General features: G+C 38.0%; 19 non-coding genes and 1 pseudogene across 19 annotated transcripts; all 20 read left to right on the top strand.

The window, feature by feature from the left end:
- The first annotated feature begins 317 nt into the window (after positions 1 to 317).
- Positions 318 to 509, top strand: LOC148161161 (U2 spliceosomal RNA). Its single transcript, XR_015763931.1, has one exon. It is a non-coding gene; the product is annotated as a U2 spliceosomal RNA (small nuclear RNA).
- A 589-nt stretch (positions 510 to 1,098) lies between these two features.
- LOC148161162 (U2 spliceosomal RNA) lies at positions 1,099 to 1,289 on the top strand. The gene has a single exon (XR_015763967.1). It is a non-coding gene; the product is annotated as a U2 spliceosomal RNA (small nuclear RNA).
- Positions 1,290 to 1,878: 589 nt separating this feature from the next.
- On the top strand, positions 1,879 to 2,069 carry LOC148161163 (U2 spliceosomal RNA). The gene has a single exon (XR_015763926.1). It is a non-coding gene; the product is annotated as a U2 spliceosomal RNA (small nuclear RNA).
- A 586-nt stretch (positions 2,070 to 2,655) lies between these two features.
- LOC148161164 (U2 spliceosomal RNA) lies at positions 2,656 to 2,846 on the top strand. The gene has a single exon (XR_015763993.1). It is a non-coding gene; the product is annotated as a U2 spliceosomal RNA (small nuclear RNA).
- Positions 2,847 to 3,267: 421 nt separating this feature from the next.
- On the top strand, positions 3,268 to 3,459 carry LOC148161165 (U2 spliceosomal RNA). Its single transcript, XR_015764035.1, has one exon. It is a non-coding gene; the product is annotated as a U2 spliceosomal RNA (small nuclear RNA).
- Positions 3,460 to 4,048: 589 nt separating this feature from the next.
- Positions 4,049 to 4,239, top strand: LOC148161166 (U2 spliceosomal RNA). Its single transcript, XR_015763941.1, has one exon. It is a non-coding gene; the product is annotated as a U2 spliceosomal RNA (small nuclear RNA).
- A 589-nt stretch (positions 4,240 to 4,828) lies between these two features.
- Positions 4,829 to 5,019, top strand: LOC148161167 (U2 spliceosomal RNA). Its single transcript, XR_015763996.1, has one exon. It is a non-coding gene; the product is annotated as a U2 spliceosomal RNA (small nuclear RNA).
- A 421-nt stretch (positions 5,020 to 5,440) lies between these two features.
- LOC148161168 (U2 spliceosomal RNA) lies at positions 5,441 to 5,632 on the top strand. The gene has a single exon (XR_015763919.1). It is a non-coding gene; the product is annotated as a U2 spliceosomal RNA (small nuclear RNA).
- Positions 5,633 to 6,053: 421 nt separating this feature from the next.
- Positions 6,054 to 6,245, top strand: LOC148161169 (U2 spliceosomal RNA). Its single transcript, XR_015763921.1, has one exon. It is a non-coding gene; the product is annotated as a U2 spliceosomal RNA (small nuclear RNA).
- A 589-nt stretch (positions 6,246 to 6,834) lies between these two features.
- LOC148161170 (U2 spliceosomal RNA) lies at positions 6,835 to 7,025 on the top strand. Its single transcript, XR_015763969.1, has one exon. It is a non-coding gene; the product is annotated as a U2 spliceosomal RNA (small nuclear RNA).
- A 589-nt stretch (positions 7,026 to 7,614) lies between these two features.
- On the top strand, positions 7,615 to 7,805 carry LOC148161171 (U2 spliceosomal RNA). Its single transcript, XR_015763971.1, has one exon. It is a non-coding gene; the product is annotated as a U2 spliceosomal RNA (small nuclear RNA).
- A 421-nt stretch (positions 7,806 to 8,226) lies between these two features.
- On the top strand, positions 8,227 to 8,418 carry LOC148161172 (U2 spliceosomal RNA). Its single transcript, XR_015763925.1, has one exon. It is a non-coding gene; the product is annotated as a U2 spliceosomal RNA (small nuclear RNA).
- A 589-nt stretch (positions 8,419 to 9,007) lies between these two features.
- On the top strand, positions 9,008 to 9,198 carry LOC148161173 (U2 spliceosomal RNA). The gene has a single exon (XR_015763997.1). It is a non-coding gene; the product is annotated as a U2 spliceosomal RNA (small nuclear RNA).
- Positions 9,199 to 9,619: 421 nt separating this feature from the next.
- On the top strand, positions 9,620 to 9,811 carry LOC148161174 (U2 spliceosomal RNA). Its single transcript, XR_015763922.1, has one exon. It is a non-coding gene; the product is annotated as a U2 spliceosomal RNA (small nuclear RNA).
- Positions 9,812 to 10,232: 421 nt separating this feature from the next.
- On the top strand, positions 10,233 to 10,424 carry LOC148161175 (U2 spliceosomal RNA). Its single transcript, XR_015763924.1, has one exon. It is a non-coding gene; the product is annotated as a U2 spliceosomal RNA (small nuclear RNA).
- A 589-nt stretch (positions 10,425 to 11,013) lies between these two features.
- Positions 11,014 to 11,204, top strand: LOC148161176 (U2 spliceosomal RNA). The gene has a single exon (XR_015763972.1). It is a non-coding gene; the product is annotated as a U2 spliceosomal RNA (small nuclear RNA).
- Positions 11,205 to 11,793: 589 nt separating this feature from the next.
- Positions 11,794 to 11,984, top strand: LOC148161177 (U2 spliceosomal RNA). Its single transcript, XR_015763974.1, has one exon. It is a non-coding gene; the product is annotated as a U2 spliceosomal RNA (small nuclear RNA).
- Positions 11,985 to 12,405: 421 nt separating this feature from the next.
- On the top strand, positions 12,406 to 12,597 carry LOC148161178 (U2 spliceosomal RNA). The gene has a single exon (XR_015763928.1). It is a non-coding gene; the product is annotated as a U2 spliceosomal RNA (small nuclear RNA).
- Positions 12,598 to 13,186: 589 nt separating this feature from the next.
- On the top strand, positions 13,187 to 13,377 carry LOC148161179 (U2 spliceosomal RNA). Its single transcript, XR_015764002.1, has one exon. It is a non-coding gene; the product is annotated as a U2 spliceosomal RNA (small nuclear RNA).
- A 295-nt stretch (positions 13,378 to 13,672) lies between these two features.
- Positions 13,673 to 13,791, top strand: LOC148161180 (U2 spliceosomal RNA; annotated as a pseudogene).
- The last annotated feature ends 648 nt before the right edge of the window (positions 13,792 to 14,439 follow it).

Here is a 14,439-nt window from a genome sequence, read left to right on the forward strand (position 1 = left end):
GAAAGCATGCATGGAGAAAGAAGCAGTAAGAGCTGCAGTTTAGGGTCACGTCCACTAGAGGCTGCTGCAGCTGTTGTTACAAATCTTCCCGACAAAACATAACTTTTCTTAACTTAGAAATTTTGTCCCTTTAGTTTGATGTGTCTTATTTACATTAATTTACCACTGCCGAACCACATGGAATGCTATTAATCACCAATTTACCACCTTATTTTGTATTTTTGAAACAGGGAGTTGGAACAAGGGCTCGCTCTGTCAACTCCGTGCATCATCCTGCTATTGCAGTATTTCCAGGATTTCCTCGCCAGTTATGTGGCATCGCTTCTTTGCATTTTTGGCTAAGATCAGTGTGTAGTGTCTGTTCTTATCAGTTTAATATCTGATATGTCTCCACTTGGGGACTGTATATTAAATTGATTTTTGAAGCAGGGAGATGGAATAAGGGCTTGCTCTGTCCGCTCCACGCATCATCCTGGTATTGCAGTATTTCCAGGAATGGTGCACTTTCCTGTCTTTGTCAAATAATAAATGCTATTCAGCAGGCATTCAAAATGTAAATGCAACTCTAATATCAGAGATCAAATTTTCAACTAGTTCTGTAGAGATGTGCTGCAAAAGCATGCATGGAGAAAGAAGCAGTAAGAGCTGCAGTTTAGGGTCACGTCCACTAGAGGCTGCTGCAGCTGTTGTTATAAATCTATCTCGTCAAAAACCTAGCTTTTTTTAACCTAACAACTTCTTTATGCTGCATAGATTGAACAAGAAGTGTAGAGATATAGGCACTATAATCACATTATGTAAATGATGTGTTTATATTTACAACAACACCAAAAGAAATGGCCTGTTATCATTCTCAGCTATTAGTTTTGGAGTAAAAGGACTAGAAATAAACAAATGGTTGTCACTGTCATTGATTGTTTTCAGCTTCATGTGACTTGTTTATATGAATTTATCACTTCTGAACAACATAAAATGTTGGTAATTCACGTTTTACAGAGTAACTATTGGTAGTAAGGTCTACAAAATAATGCAGTTTTGGAACCGTGAGTTAAAGTGAGGCCAGTCAGAATGACTTGTTTTCCTCGCCAGTTATGTGGCATCGCTTCTCGGCCTTTTGGCTAAGATCAGTGTGTAGTTTCTGTTCTTATCAGTTTAATATCTGATATGTCTCCACTTGGGGACTGTATATTAAATTGATTTTTGAAGCAGGGAGATGGAATAAGGGCTTGCTCTGTCCGCTCCACGCATCATCCTGGTATTGCAGTATTTCCAGGAATGGTGCACTTTCCTGTCTTTGTGAAATAATAAATGCTATCCAGCAGGCATTCAAAATGTAAATGCAACTCTAATATCAGAGATCAAATTTTCAACTAGTTCTGTAGAGATGTGCTGCAAAAGCATGCATGGAGAAAGAAGCAGTAAGAGCTGCAGTTTAGGCTCACGTCCACTAGAGGCTGCTGCAGCTGTTGTTATAAATCTATCTCGTCAAAAACCTAACTTTTTTTAACCTAACAACTTCTTTATGCTGCATAGAATGAACAAGAAGTGTAGAGATATATGCGCTATAATCACATTATGTAAATGATGTGTTTATATTTACAACAACACCAAAAGAAATGGCCTGTTATCATTCTCAGCTATTAGTTTTGGAGTAAAAGGACTAGAAATAAACAAATGGTTGTCACTGTCATTGATTGTTTTCAGCTTCATGTGACTTGTTTATATGAATTTATCACTTCTGAACAACATAAAATGTTGGTAATTCACGTTTTACAGAGTAACTATTGGTAGTAAGGTCTACAAAATAATGCAGTTTTGGAACCGTGAGTTAAAGTGAGGCCAGTCAGAATGACTTGTTTTCCTCGCCAGTTATGTGGCATCGCTTCTCGGCCTTTTGGCTAAGATCAGTGTGTAGTGTCTGTTCTTATCAGTTTAATATCTGATATGTCTCCACTTGGGGACTGTATATTAAATTGATTTTTGAAGCAGGGAGATGGAATAAGGGCTTGCTCTGTCCGCTCCACGCATCATCCTGGTATTGCAGTATTTCCAGGAATGGTGCACTTTCCTGTCTTTGTGAAATAATAAATGCTATTCAGCAGGCATTCAAAATGTAAATGCAACTCTAATATCAGAGATCAAATTTTCAACTAGTTCTGTAGAGATGTGTTGCAAAAGCATGCATGGAGAAAGAAGCAGTAAGAGCTGCAGTTTAGGGTCACGTCCACTAGAGGCTGCTGCAGCTGTTATAAATCTATCTCGTCAAAAACCTAACTTTTTTTAACCTAACAACTTCTTTATGCTGCATAGAATGAACAAGAAGTGTAGAGATATATGCACTATAATCACATTATGTAAATGATGTGTTTATATTTACAACAACACCAAAAGAAATGGACTGTTATCATTCTCAGCTATTAGTTTTGGAGTAAAAGGACTAGAAATAAACAAATGGTTGTCACTGTCATTGATTGTTTTCAGCTTCATGTGACTTGTTTATATGAATTTATCACTTCTGAACAACATAAAATGTTGGTAATTCACGTTTTACAGAGTAACTATTGGTAGTAAGGTCTACAAAATAATGCAGTTTTGGAACCGTGAGTTAAAGTGAGGCCAGTCAGAATGACTTGTTTTCCTCGCCAGTTATGTGGCATCGCTTCTCGGCCTTTTGGCTAAGATCAGTGTGTAGTTTCTGTTCTTATCAGTTTAATATCTGATATGTCTCCACTTGGGGACTGTATATTAAATTGATTTTTGAAGCAGGGAGATGGAATAAGGGCTTGCTCTGTCTGCTCCACGCATCATCCTGGTATTGCAGTATTTCCAGGAATGGTGCACTTTCCTGTCTTTGTGAAATAATAAATGCTATTCAGCAGGCATTCGAAATGTAAATTCAACTTTAATTTCAGAGATCAAATTTTCAACGAGTTCTGTGGAGATGTGCTGCGAAAGCATGCATGGAGAAAGAAGCAGTAAGAGCTGCAGTTTAGGGTCACGTCCACTAGAGGCTGCTGCAGCTGTTGTTACAAATCTTCCCGACAAAACATAACTTTTCTTAACTTAGAAATTTTGTCCCTTTAGTTTGATGTGTCTTATTTACATTAATTTACCACTGCCGAACCACATGGAATGCTTTTAATCACCAATTTACCACCTTATTTTGTATTTTTGAAACAGGGAGTTGGAACAAGGGCTCGCTCTGTCAACTCCGTGCATCATCCTGCTATTGCAGTATTTCCAGGATTTCCTCGCCAGTTATGTGGCATCGCTTCTTGGCATTTTTGGCTAAGATCAGTGTGTAGTGTCTGTTCTTATCAGTTTAATATCTGATATGTCTCCACTTGGGGACTGTATATTAAATTGATTTTTGAAGCAGGGAGATGGAATAAGGGCTTGCTCTGTCCGCTCCACGCATCATCCTGGTATTGCAGTATTTCCAGGAATGGTGCACTTTCCTGTCTTTGTCAAATAATAAATGCTATTCAGCAGGCATTCAAAATGTAAATGCAACTCTAATTTCAGAGATCAAATTTTCAACTAGTTCTGTAGAGATGTGCTGCAAAAGCATGCATGGAGAAAGAAGCAGTAAGAGCTGCAGTTTAGGGTCACGTCCACTAGAGGCTGCTGCAGCTGTTGTTATAAATCTATCTCGTCAAAAACCTAACTTTTTTTAACCTAACAACTTCTTTATGCTGCATAGAATGAACAAGAAGTGTAGAGATATATGCACTATAATCACATTATGTAAATGATGTGTTTATATTTACAACAACACCAAAAGAAATGGACTGTTATCATTCTCAGCTATTAGTTTTGGAGTAAAAGGACTAGAAATAAACAAATGGTTGTCACTGTCATTGATTGTTTTCAGCTTCATGTGACTTGTTTATATGAATTTATCACTTCTGAACAACATAAAATGTTGGTAATTCACGTTTTACAGAGTAACTATTGGTAGTAAGGTCTACAAAATAATGCAGTTTTGGAACCGTGAGTTAAAGTGAGGCCAGTCAGAATGACTTGTTTTCCTCGCCAGTTATGTGGCATCGCTTCTCGGCCTTTTGGCTAAGATCAGTGTGTAGTGTCTGTTCTTATCAGTTTAATATCTGATATGTCTCCACTTGGGGACTGTATATTAAATTGATTTTTGAAGCAGGGAGATGGAATAAGGGCTTGCTCTGTCCGCTCCACGCATCATCCTGGTATTGCAGTATTTCCAGGAATGGTGCACTTTCCTGTCTTTGTCAAATAATAAATGGTATTCAGCAGGCATTCAAAATGTAAATGCAACTCTAATATCAGAGATCAAATTTTCAACCAGTTCTGTAGAGATGTGCTGCAAAAGCATGCATGGAGAAAGAAGCAGTAAGAGCTGCAGTTTAGGGTCACGTCCACTAGAAGCTGCTGCAGCTGTTGTTATAAATCTATCTCGTCAAAAACCTAGCTTTTTTCAACCTAACAACTTCTTTATGCTGCATAGATTGAACAAGAAGTGTAGAGATATAGGCACTATAATCACATTATGTAAATGATGTGTTTATATTTACAACAACACCAAAAGAAATGGCCTGTTATCATTCTCAGCTTTTAGTTTTGGAGTAAAAGGACTAGAAATAAACAAATGGTTGTCACTGTCATTGATTGTTTTCAGCTTCATGTGACTTGTTTATATGAATTTATCACTTCTGAACAACATAAAATGTTGGTAATTCACGTTTTACAGAGTAACTATTGGTAGTAAGGTCTACAAAATAATGCAGTTTTGGAACCGTGAGTTAAAGTGAGGCCAGTCAGAATGACTTGTTTTCCTCGCCAGTTATGTGGCATCGCTTCTCGGCCTTTTGGCTAAGATCAGTGTGTAGTTTCTGTTCTTATCAGTTTAATATCTGATATGTCTCCACTTGGGGACTGTATATTAAATTGATTTTTGAAGCAGGGAGATGGAATAAGGGCTTGCTCTGTCTGCTCCACGCATCATCCTGGTATTGCAGTATTTCCAGGAATGGTGCACTTTCCTGTCTTTGTGAAATAATAAATGCTATTCAGCAGGCATTCGAAATGTAAATTCAACTCTAATTTCAGAGATCAAATTTTCAACGAGTTCTGTGGAGATGTGCTGCGAAAGCATGCATGGAGAAAGAAGCAGTAAGAGCTGCAGTTTAGGGTCACGTCCACTAGAGGCTGCTGCAGCTGTTGTTACAAATCTTCCCGACAAAACATAACTTTTCTTAACTTAGAAATTTTGTCCCTTTAGTTTGATGTGTCTTATTTACATTAATTTACCACTGCCGAACCACATGGAATGCTTTTAATCACCAATTTACCACCTTATTTTGTATTTTTGAAACAGGGAGTTGGAACAAGGGCTCGCTCTGTCAACTCCGTGCATCATCCTGCTATTGCAGTATTTCCAGGATTTCCTCGCCAGTTATGTGGCATCGCTTCTTGGCATTTTTGGCTAAGATCAGTGTGTAGTGTCTGTTCTTATCAGTTTAATATCTGATATGTCTCCACTTGGGGACTGTATATTAAATTGATTTTTGAAGCAGGGAGATGGAATAAGGGCTTGCTCTGTCCGCTCCACGCATCATCCTGGTATTGCAGTATTTCCAGGAATGGTGCACTTTCCTGTCTTTGTCAAATAATAAATGCTATTCAGCAGGCATTCAAAATGTAAATGCAACTCTAATATCAGAGATCAAATTTTCAACTAGTTCTGTAGAGATGTGCTGCAAAAGCATGCATGGAGAAAGAAGCAGTAAGAGCTGCAGTTTAGGGTCACGTCCACTAGAGGCTGCTGCAGCTGTTGTTACAAATCTTCCCGACAAAACATAACTTTTCTTAACTTAGAAATTTTGTCCCTTTAGTTTGATGTGTCTTATTTACATTAATTTACCACTGCCGAACCACATGGAATGCTTTTAATCACCAATTTACCACCTTATTTTGTATTTTTGAAACAGGGAGTTGGAACAAGGGCTCGCTCTGTCAACTCCGTGCATCATCCTGCTATTGCAGTATTTCCAGGATTTCCTCGCCAGTTATGTGGCATCGCTTCTTGGCATTTTTGGCTAAGATCAGTGTGTAGTGTCTGTTCTTATCAGTTTAATATCTGATATGTCTCCACTTGGGGACTGTATATTAAATTGATTTTTGAAGCAGGGAGATGGAATAAGGGCTTGCTCTGTCCGCTCCACGCATCATCCTGGTATTGCAGTATTTCCAGGAATGGTGCACTTTCCTGTCTTTGTCAAATAATAAATGCTATTCAGCAGGCATTCAAAATGTAAATGCAACTCTAATATCAGAGATCAAATTTTCAACTAGTTCTGTAGAGATGTGCTGCAAAAGCATGCATGGAGAAAGAAGCAGTAAGAGCTGCAGTTTAGGGTCACGTCCACTAGAGGCTGCTGCAGCTGTTGTTATAAATCTATCTCGTCAAAAACCTAACTTTTTTTAACCTAACAACTTCTTTATGCTGCATAGAATGAACAAGAAGTGTAGAGACATATGCACTATAATCACATTATGTAAATGATGTGTTTATATTTACAACAACACCAAAAGAAATGGCCTGTTATCATTCTCAGCTATTAGTTTTGGAGTAAAAGGACTAGAAATAAACAAATGGTTGTCACTGTCATTGATTGTTTTCAGCTTCATGTGACTTGTTTATATGAATTTATCACTTCTGAACAACATAAAATGTTGGTAATTCACGTTTTACAGAGTAACTATTGGTAGTAAGGTCTACAAAATAATGCAGTTTTGGAACCGTGAGTTAAAGTGAGGCCAGTCAGAATGACTTGTTTTCCTCGCCAGTTATGTGGCATCGCTTCTCGGCCTTTTGGCTAAGATCAGTGTGTAGTTTCTGTTCTTATCAGTTTAATATCTGATATGTCTCCACTTGGGGACTGTATATTAAATTGATTTTTGAAGCAGGGAGATGGAATAAGGGCTTGCTCTGTCCGCTCCACGCATCATCCTGGTATTGCAGTATTTCCAGGAATGGTGCACTTTCCTGTCTTTGTGAAATAATAAATGCTATTCAGCAGGCATTCAAAATGTAAATGCAACTCTAATTTCAGACATCAAATTTTCAACTAGTTCTGTAGAGATGTGCTGCGAAAGCATGCATGGAGAAAGAAGCAGTAAGAGCTGCAGTTTAGGCTCACGTCCACTAGAGGCTGCTGCAGCTGTTGTTATAAATCTATCTCGTCAAAAACCTAGCTTTTTTTAACCTAACAACTTCTTTATGCTGCATAGATTGAACAAGAAGTGTAGAGATATAGGCACTATAATCACATTATGTAAATGATGTGTTTATATTTACAACAACACCAAAAGAAATGGCCTGTTATCATTCTCAGCTTTTAGTTTTGGAGTAAAAGGACTAGAAATAAACAAATGGTTGTCACTGTCATTGATTGTTTTCAGCTTCATGTGACTTGTTTATATGAATTTATCACTTCTGAACAACATAAAATGTTGGTAATTCACGTTTTACAGAGTAACTATTGGTAGTAAGGTCTACAAAATAATGCAGTTTTGGAACCGTGAGTTAAAGTGAGGCCAGTCAGAATGACTTGTTTTCCTCGCCAGTTATGTGGCATCGCTTCTCGGCCTTTTGGCTAAGATCAGTGTGTAGTTTCTGTTCTTATCAGTTTAATATCTGATATGTCTCCACTTGGGGACTGTATATTAAATTGATTTTTGAAGCAGGGAGATGGAATAAGGGCTTGCTCTGTCCGCTCCACGCATCATCCTGGTATTGCAGTATTTCCAGGAATGGTGCACTTTCCTGTCTTTGTGAAATAATAAATGCTATCCAGCAGGCATTCGAAATGTAAATTCAACTCTAATTTCAGAGATCAAATTTTCAACGAGTTCTGTGGAGATGTGCTGCAAAAGCATGCATGGAGAAAGAAGCAGTAAGAGCTGCAGTTTAGGGTCACGTCCACTAGAGGCTGCTGCAGCTGTTGTTACAAATCTTCCCGACAAAACATAACTTTTCTTAACTTAGAAATTTTGTCCCTTTAGTTTGGTGTGTCTTATTTACATTAATTTACCACTGCCGAACCACATGGAATGCTATTAATCACCAATTTACCACCTTATTTTGTATTTTTGAAACAGGGAGTTGGAACAAGGGCTCGCTCTGTCAACTCCGTGCATCATCCTGCTATTGCAGTATTTCCAGGATTTCCTCGCCAGTTATGTGGCATCGCTTCTTGGCATTTTTGGCTAAGATCAGTGTGTAGTTTCTGTTCTTATCAGTTTAATATCTGATATGTCTCCACTTGGGGACTGTATATTAAATTGATTTTTGAAGCAGGGAGATGGAATAAGGGCTTGCTCTGTCCGCTCCACGCATCATCCTGGTATTGCAGTATTTCCAGGAATGGTGCACTTTCCTGTCTTTGTCAAATAATAAATGCTATTCAGCAGGCATTCAAAATGTAAATGCAACTCTAATTTCAGAGATCAAATTTTCAACTAGTTCTGTAGAGATGTGCTGCAAAAGCATGCATGGAGAAAGAAGCAGTAAGAGCTGCAGTTTAGGGTCACGTCCACTAGAGGCTGCTGCAGCTGTTGTTATAAATCTATCTCGTCAAAAACCTAACTTTTTTTAACCTAACAACTTCTTTATGCTGCATAGAATGAACAAGAAGTGTAGAGACATATGCACTATAATCACATTATGTAAATGATGTGTTTATATTTACAACAACACCAAAAGAAATGGCCTGTTATCATTCTCAGCTATTAGTTTTGGAGTAAAAGGACTAGAAATAAACAAATGGTTGTCACTGTCATTGATTGTTTTCAGCTTCATGTGACTTGTTTATATGAATTTATCACTTCTGAACAACATAAAATGTTGGTAATTCACGTTTTACAGAGTAACTATTGGTAGTAAGGTCTACAAAATAATGCAGTTTTGGAACCGTGAGTTAAAGTGAGGCCAGTCAGAATGACTTGTTTTCCTCGCCAGTTATGTGGCATCGCTTCTCGGCCTTTTGGCTAAGATCAGTGTGTAGTTTCTGTTCTTATCAGTTTAATATCTGATATGTCTCCACTTGGGGACTGTATATTAAATTGATTTTTGAAGCAGGGAGATGGAATAAGGGCTTGCTCTGTCTGCTCCACGCATCATCCTGGTATTGCAGTATTTCCAGGAATGGTGCACTTTCCTGTCTTTGTGAAATAATAAATGCTATTCAGCAGGCATTCGAAATGTAAATTCAACTCTAATTTCAGAGATCAAATTTTCAACGAGTTCTGTGGAGATGTGCTGCGAAAGCATGCATGGAGAAAGAAGCAGTAAGAGCTGCAGTTTAGGGTCACGTCCACTAGAGGCTGCTGCAGCTGTTGTTACAAATCTTCCCGACAAAACATAACTTTTCTTAACTTAGAAATTTTGTCCCTTTAGTTTGATGTGTCTTATTTACATTAATTTACCACTGCCGAACCACATGGAATGCTTTTAATCACCAATTTACCACCTTATTTTGTATTTTTGAAACAGGGAGTTGGAACAAGGGCTCGCTCTGTCAACTCCGTGCATCATCCTGCTATTGCAGTATTTCCAGGATTTCCTCGCCAGTTATGTGGCATCGCTTCTTGGCATTTTTGGCTAAGATCAGTGTGTAGTGTCTGTTCTTATCAGTTTAATATCTGATATGTCTCCACTTGGGGACTGTATATTAAATTGATTTTTGAAGCAGGGAGATGGAATAAGGGCTTGCTCTGTCCGCTCCACGCATCATCCTGGTATTGCAGTATTTCCAGGAATGGTGCACTTTCCTGTCTTTGTCAAATAATAAATGCTATTCAGCAGGCATTCAAAATGTAAATGCAACTCTAATATCAGAGATCAAATTTTCAACTAGTTCTGTAGAGATGTGCTGCAAAAGCATGCATGGAGAAAGAAGCAGTAAGAGCTGCAGTTTAGGGTCACGTCCACTAGAGGCTGCTGCAGCTGTTGTTACAAATCTTCCCGACAAAACATAACTTTTCTTAACTTAGAAATTTTGTCCCTTTAGTTTGATGTGTCTTATTTACATTAATTTACCACTGCCGAACCACATGGAATGCTTTTAATCACCAATTTACCACCTTATTTTGTATTTTTGAAACAGGGAGTTGGAACAAGGGCTCGCTCTGTCAACTCCGTGCATCATCCTGCTATTGCAGTATTTCCAGGATTTCCTCGCCAGTTATGTGGCATCGCTTCTTGGCATTTTTGGCTAAGATCAGTGTGTAGTGTCTGTTCTTATCAGTTTAATATCTGATATGTCTCCACTTGGGGACTGTATATTAAATTGATTTTTGAAGCAGGGAGATGGAATAAGGGCTTGCTCTGTCCGCTCCACGCATCATCCTGGTATTGCAGTATTTCCAGGAATGGTGCACTTTCCTGTCTTTGTCAAATAATAAATGCTATTCAGCAGGCATTCAAAATGTAAATGCAACTCTAATATCAGAGATCAAATTTTCAACTAGTTCTGTAGAGATGTGCTGCAAAAGCATGCATGGAGAAAGAAGCAGTAAGAGCTGCAGTTTAGGGTCACGTCCACTAGAGGCTGCTGCAGCTGTTGTTATAAATCTATCTCGTCAAAAACCTAACTTTTTTTAACCTAACAACTTCTTTATGCTGCATAGAATGAACAAGAAGTGTAGAGACATATGCACTATAATCACATTATGTAAATGATGTGTTTATATTTACAACAACACCAAAAGAAATGGCCTGTTATCATTCTCAGCTATTAGTTTTGGAGTAAAAGGACTAGAAATAAACAAATGGTTGTCACTGTCATTGATTGTTTTCAGCTTCATGTGACTTGTTTATATGAATTTATCACTTCTGAACAACATAAAATGTTGGTAATTCACGTTTTACAGAGTAACTATTGGTAGTAAGGTCTACAAAATAATGCAGTTTTGGAACCGTGAGTTAAAGTGAGGCCAGTCAGAATGACTTGTTTTCCTCGCCAGTTATGTGGCATCGCTTCTCGGCCTTTTGGCTAAGATCAGTGTGTAGTTTCTGTTCTTATCAGTTTAATATCTGATATGTCTCCACTTGGGGACTGTATATTAAATTGATTTTTGAAGCAGGGAGATGGAATAAGGGCTTGCTCTGTCCGCTCCACGCATCATCCTGGTATTGCAGTATTTCCAGGAATGGTGCACTTTCCTGTCTTTGTGAAATAATAAATGCTATTCAGCAGGCATTCAAAATGTAAATGCAACTCTAATTTCAGAGATCAAATTTTCAACTAGTTCTGTAGAGATGTGCTGCGAAAGCATGCATGGAGAAAGAAGCAGTAAGAGCTGCAGTTTAGGCTCACGTCCACTAGAGGCTGCTGCAGCTGTTGTTATAAATCTATCTCGTCAAAAACCTAGCTTTTTTTAACCTAACAACTTCTTTATGCTGCATAGATTGAACAAGAAGTGTAGAGATATAGGCACTATAATCACATTATGTAAATGATGTGTTTATATTTACAACAACACCAAAAGAAATGGCCTGTTATCATTCTCAGCTTTTAGTTTTGGAGTAAAAGGACTAGAAATAAACAAATGGTTGTCACTGTCATTGATTGTTTTCAGCTTCATGTGACTTGTTTATATGAATTTATCACTTCTGAACAACATAAAATGTTGGTAATTCACGTTTTACAGAGTAACTATTGGTAGTAAGGTCTACAAAATAATGCAGTTTTGGAACCGTGAGTTAAAGTGAGGCCAGTCAGAATGACTTGTTTTCCTCGCCAGTTATGTGGCATCGCTTCTCGGCCTTTTGGCTAAGATCAGTGTGTAGTTTCTGTTCTTATCAGTTTAATATCTGATATGTCTCCACTTGGGGACTGTATATTAAATTGATTTTTGAAGCAGGGAGATGGAATAAGGGCTTGCTCTGTCCGCTCCACGCATCATCCTGGTATTGCAGTATTTCCAGGAATGGTGCACTTTCCTGTCTTTGTGAAATAATAAATGCTATCCAGCAGGCATTCGAAATGTAAATTCAACTCTAATTTCAGAGATCAAATTTTCAACGAGTTCTGTGGAGATGTGCTGCAAAAGCATGCATGGAGAAAGAAGCAGTAAGAGCTGCAGTTTAGGGTCACGTCCACTAGAGGCTGCTGCAGCTGTTGTTACAAATCTTCCCGACAAAACATAACTTTTCTTAACTTAGAAATTTTGTCCCTTTAGTTTGGTGTGTCTTATTTACATTAATTTACCACTGCCGAACCACATGGAATGCTATTAATCACCAATTTACCACCTTATTTTGTATTTTTGAAACAGGGAGTTGGAACAAGGGCTCGCTCTGTCAACTCCGTGCATCATCCTGCTATTGCAGTATTTCCAGGATTTCCTCGCCAGTTATGTGGCATCGCTTCTTGGCATTTTTGGCTAAGATCAGTGTGTAGTTTCTGTTCTTATCAGTTTAATATCTGATATGTCTCCACTTGGGGACTGTATATTAAATTGATTTTTGAAGCAGGGAGATGGAATAAGGGCTTGCTCTGTCCGCTCCACGCATCATCCTGGTATTGCAGTATTTCCAGGAATGGTGCACTTTCCTGTCTTTGTCAAATAATAAATGCTATTCAGCAGGCATTCAAAATGTAAATGCAACTCTAATTTCAGAGATCAAATTTTCAACTAGTTCTGTAGAGATGTGCTGCAAAAGCATGCATGGAGAAAGAAGCAGTAAGAGCTGCAGTTTAGGGTCACGTCCACTAGAGGCTGCTGCAGCTGTTGTTATAAATCTATCTCGTCAAAAACCTAACTTTTTTTAACCTAACAACTTCTTTATGCTGCATAGAATGAACAAGAAGTGTAGAGACATATGCACTATAATCACATTATGTAAATGATGTGTTTATATTTACAACAACACCAAAAGAAATGGCCTGTTATCATTCTCAGCTATTAGTTTTGGAGTAAAAGGACTAGAAATAAACAAATGGTTGTCACTGTCATTGATTGTTTTCAGCTTCATGTGACTTGTTTATATGAATTTATCACTTCTGAACAACATAAAATGTTGGTAATTCACGTTTTACAGAGTAACTATTGGTAGTAAGGTCTACAAAATAATGCAGTTTTGGAACCGTGAGTTAAAGTGAGGCCAGTCAGAATGACTTGTTTTCCTCGCCAGTTATGTGGCATCGCTTCTCGGCCTTTTGGCTAAGATCAGTGTGTAGTTTCTGTTCTTATCAGTTTAATATCTGATATGTCTCCACTTGGGGACTGTATATTAAATTGATTTTTGAAGCAGGGAGATGGCATAAGGGCTTGCTCTGTCCGCTCCATGCATCATCCTGGTATTGCAGTATTTCCAGGAATGGTGCACTTTCCTGTCTTTGTGAAATAATAAATGCTATCCAGCAGGCATTCAAAATGTAAATGCAACTCTAATTTCAGAGATCAAATTTTCAACGAGTTCTGTGGAGATGTGCTGCGAAAGCATGCATGGAGAAAGAAGCAGTAAGAGCTGCAGTTTAGGGTCACGTCCACTAGAGGCTGCTGCAGCTGTTGTTACAAATCTTCCCGACAAAACATAACTTTTCTTAACTTAGAAATTTTGTCCCTTTAGTTTGATGTGTCTTATTTACATTAATTTACCACTGCCGAACCACATGGAATGCTATTAATCACCAATTTACCACCTTATTTTGTATTTTTGAAACAGGGAGTTGGAACAAGGGCTTGCTCTGTCCACTCCACGCATCATCCTCCTATTGCAGTATTTCCAGGAATGGTGCACTTTCCTATCTTTGTGAAATAATAATTCAATAAGAGACATTGGGAACAAGAATATAACTCTATTTTTAGAGATCACAATTTCAAGATGTTCTGGTAAATGGATGTATGGAGAAAGAAGCAGTGAGAGCTGCAATTATGTCCACTAGAGGCTGCTGTAGCAGTTATAAATCTGTCCTGCCAAAAACGTAATTTTTCTAAACTTAACATTTTCTAGTAGAGTTTTTCAACCTATTTTGAGCGTAGGTACATTGCTTTAATTGAAAAAATCACGAGGCACACCACCAACCAAAAATGTAAACAAAGATACTCTGTAGCCGCCCGTATTACATATATAGTCATTCTTATCAAAGTGTCTTGAATAGGAACCAAATAAACACAAAAAATTATTTTATTATATTTTACATTTCTTATTTCAAATTGCATTTAACATGTCCACTTCAAAAATACACCTGAACAGTGCCATAACACTCATGTGGCACTAATTCTCATTTTAATGTAAAATGCTCTGTACCTACTGCCATCTAGTGATAAGAAAATTACATGATTACGCCACTAGTCACTACTACAGCAGATACTCAAAGATGGCGTTATTTGCAGATCATTAATTTTCAAAAAATCTTTTAAGACCAATTACCGTATTTTCTGGACTATGAG

Source organism: Poecilia mexicana, unplaced genomic scaffold (assembly GCF_051168715.1).
Source record: "Poecilia mexicana isolate PSO_F unplaced genomic scaffold, ASM5116871v1 scaffold_1, whole genome shotgun sequence".
Classification (NCBI taxonomy): domain Eukaryota; kingdom Metazoa; phylum Chordata; class Actinopteri; order Cyprinodontiformes; family Poeciliidae; genus Poecilia; species Poecilia mexicana.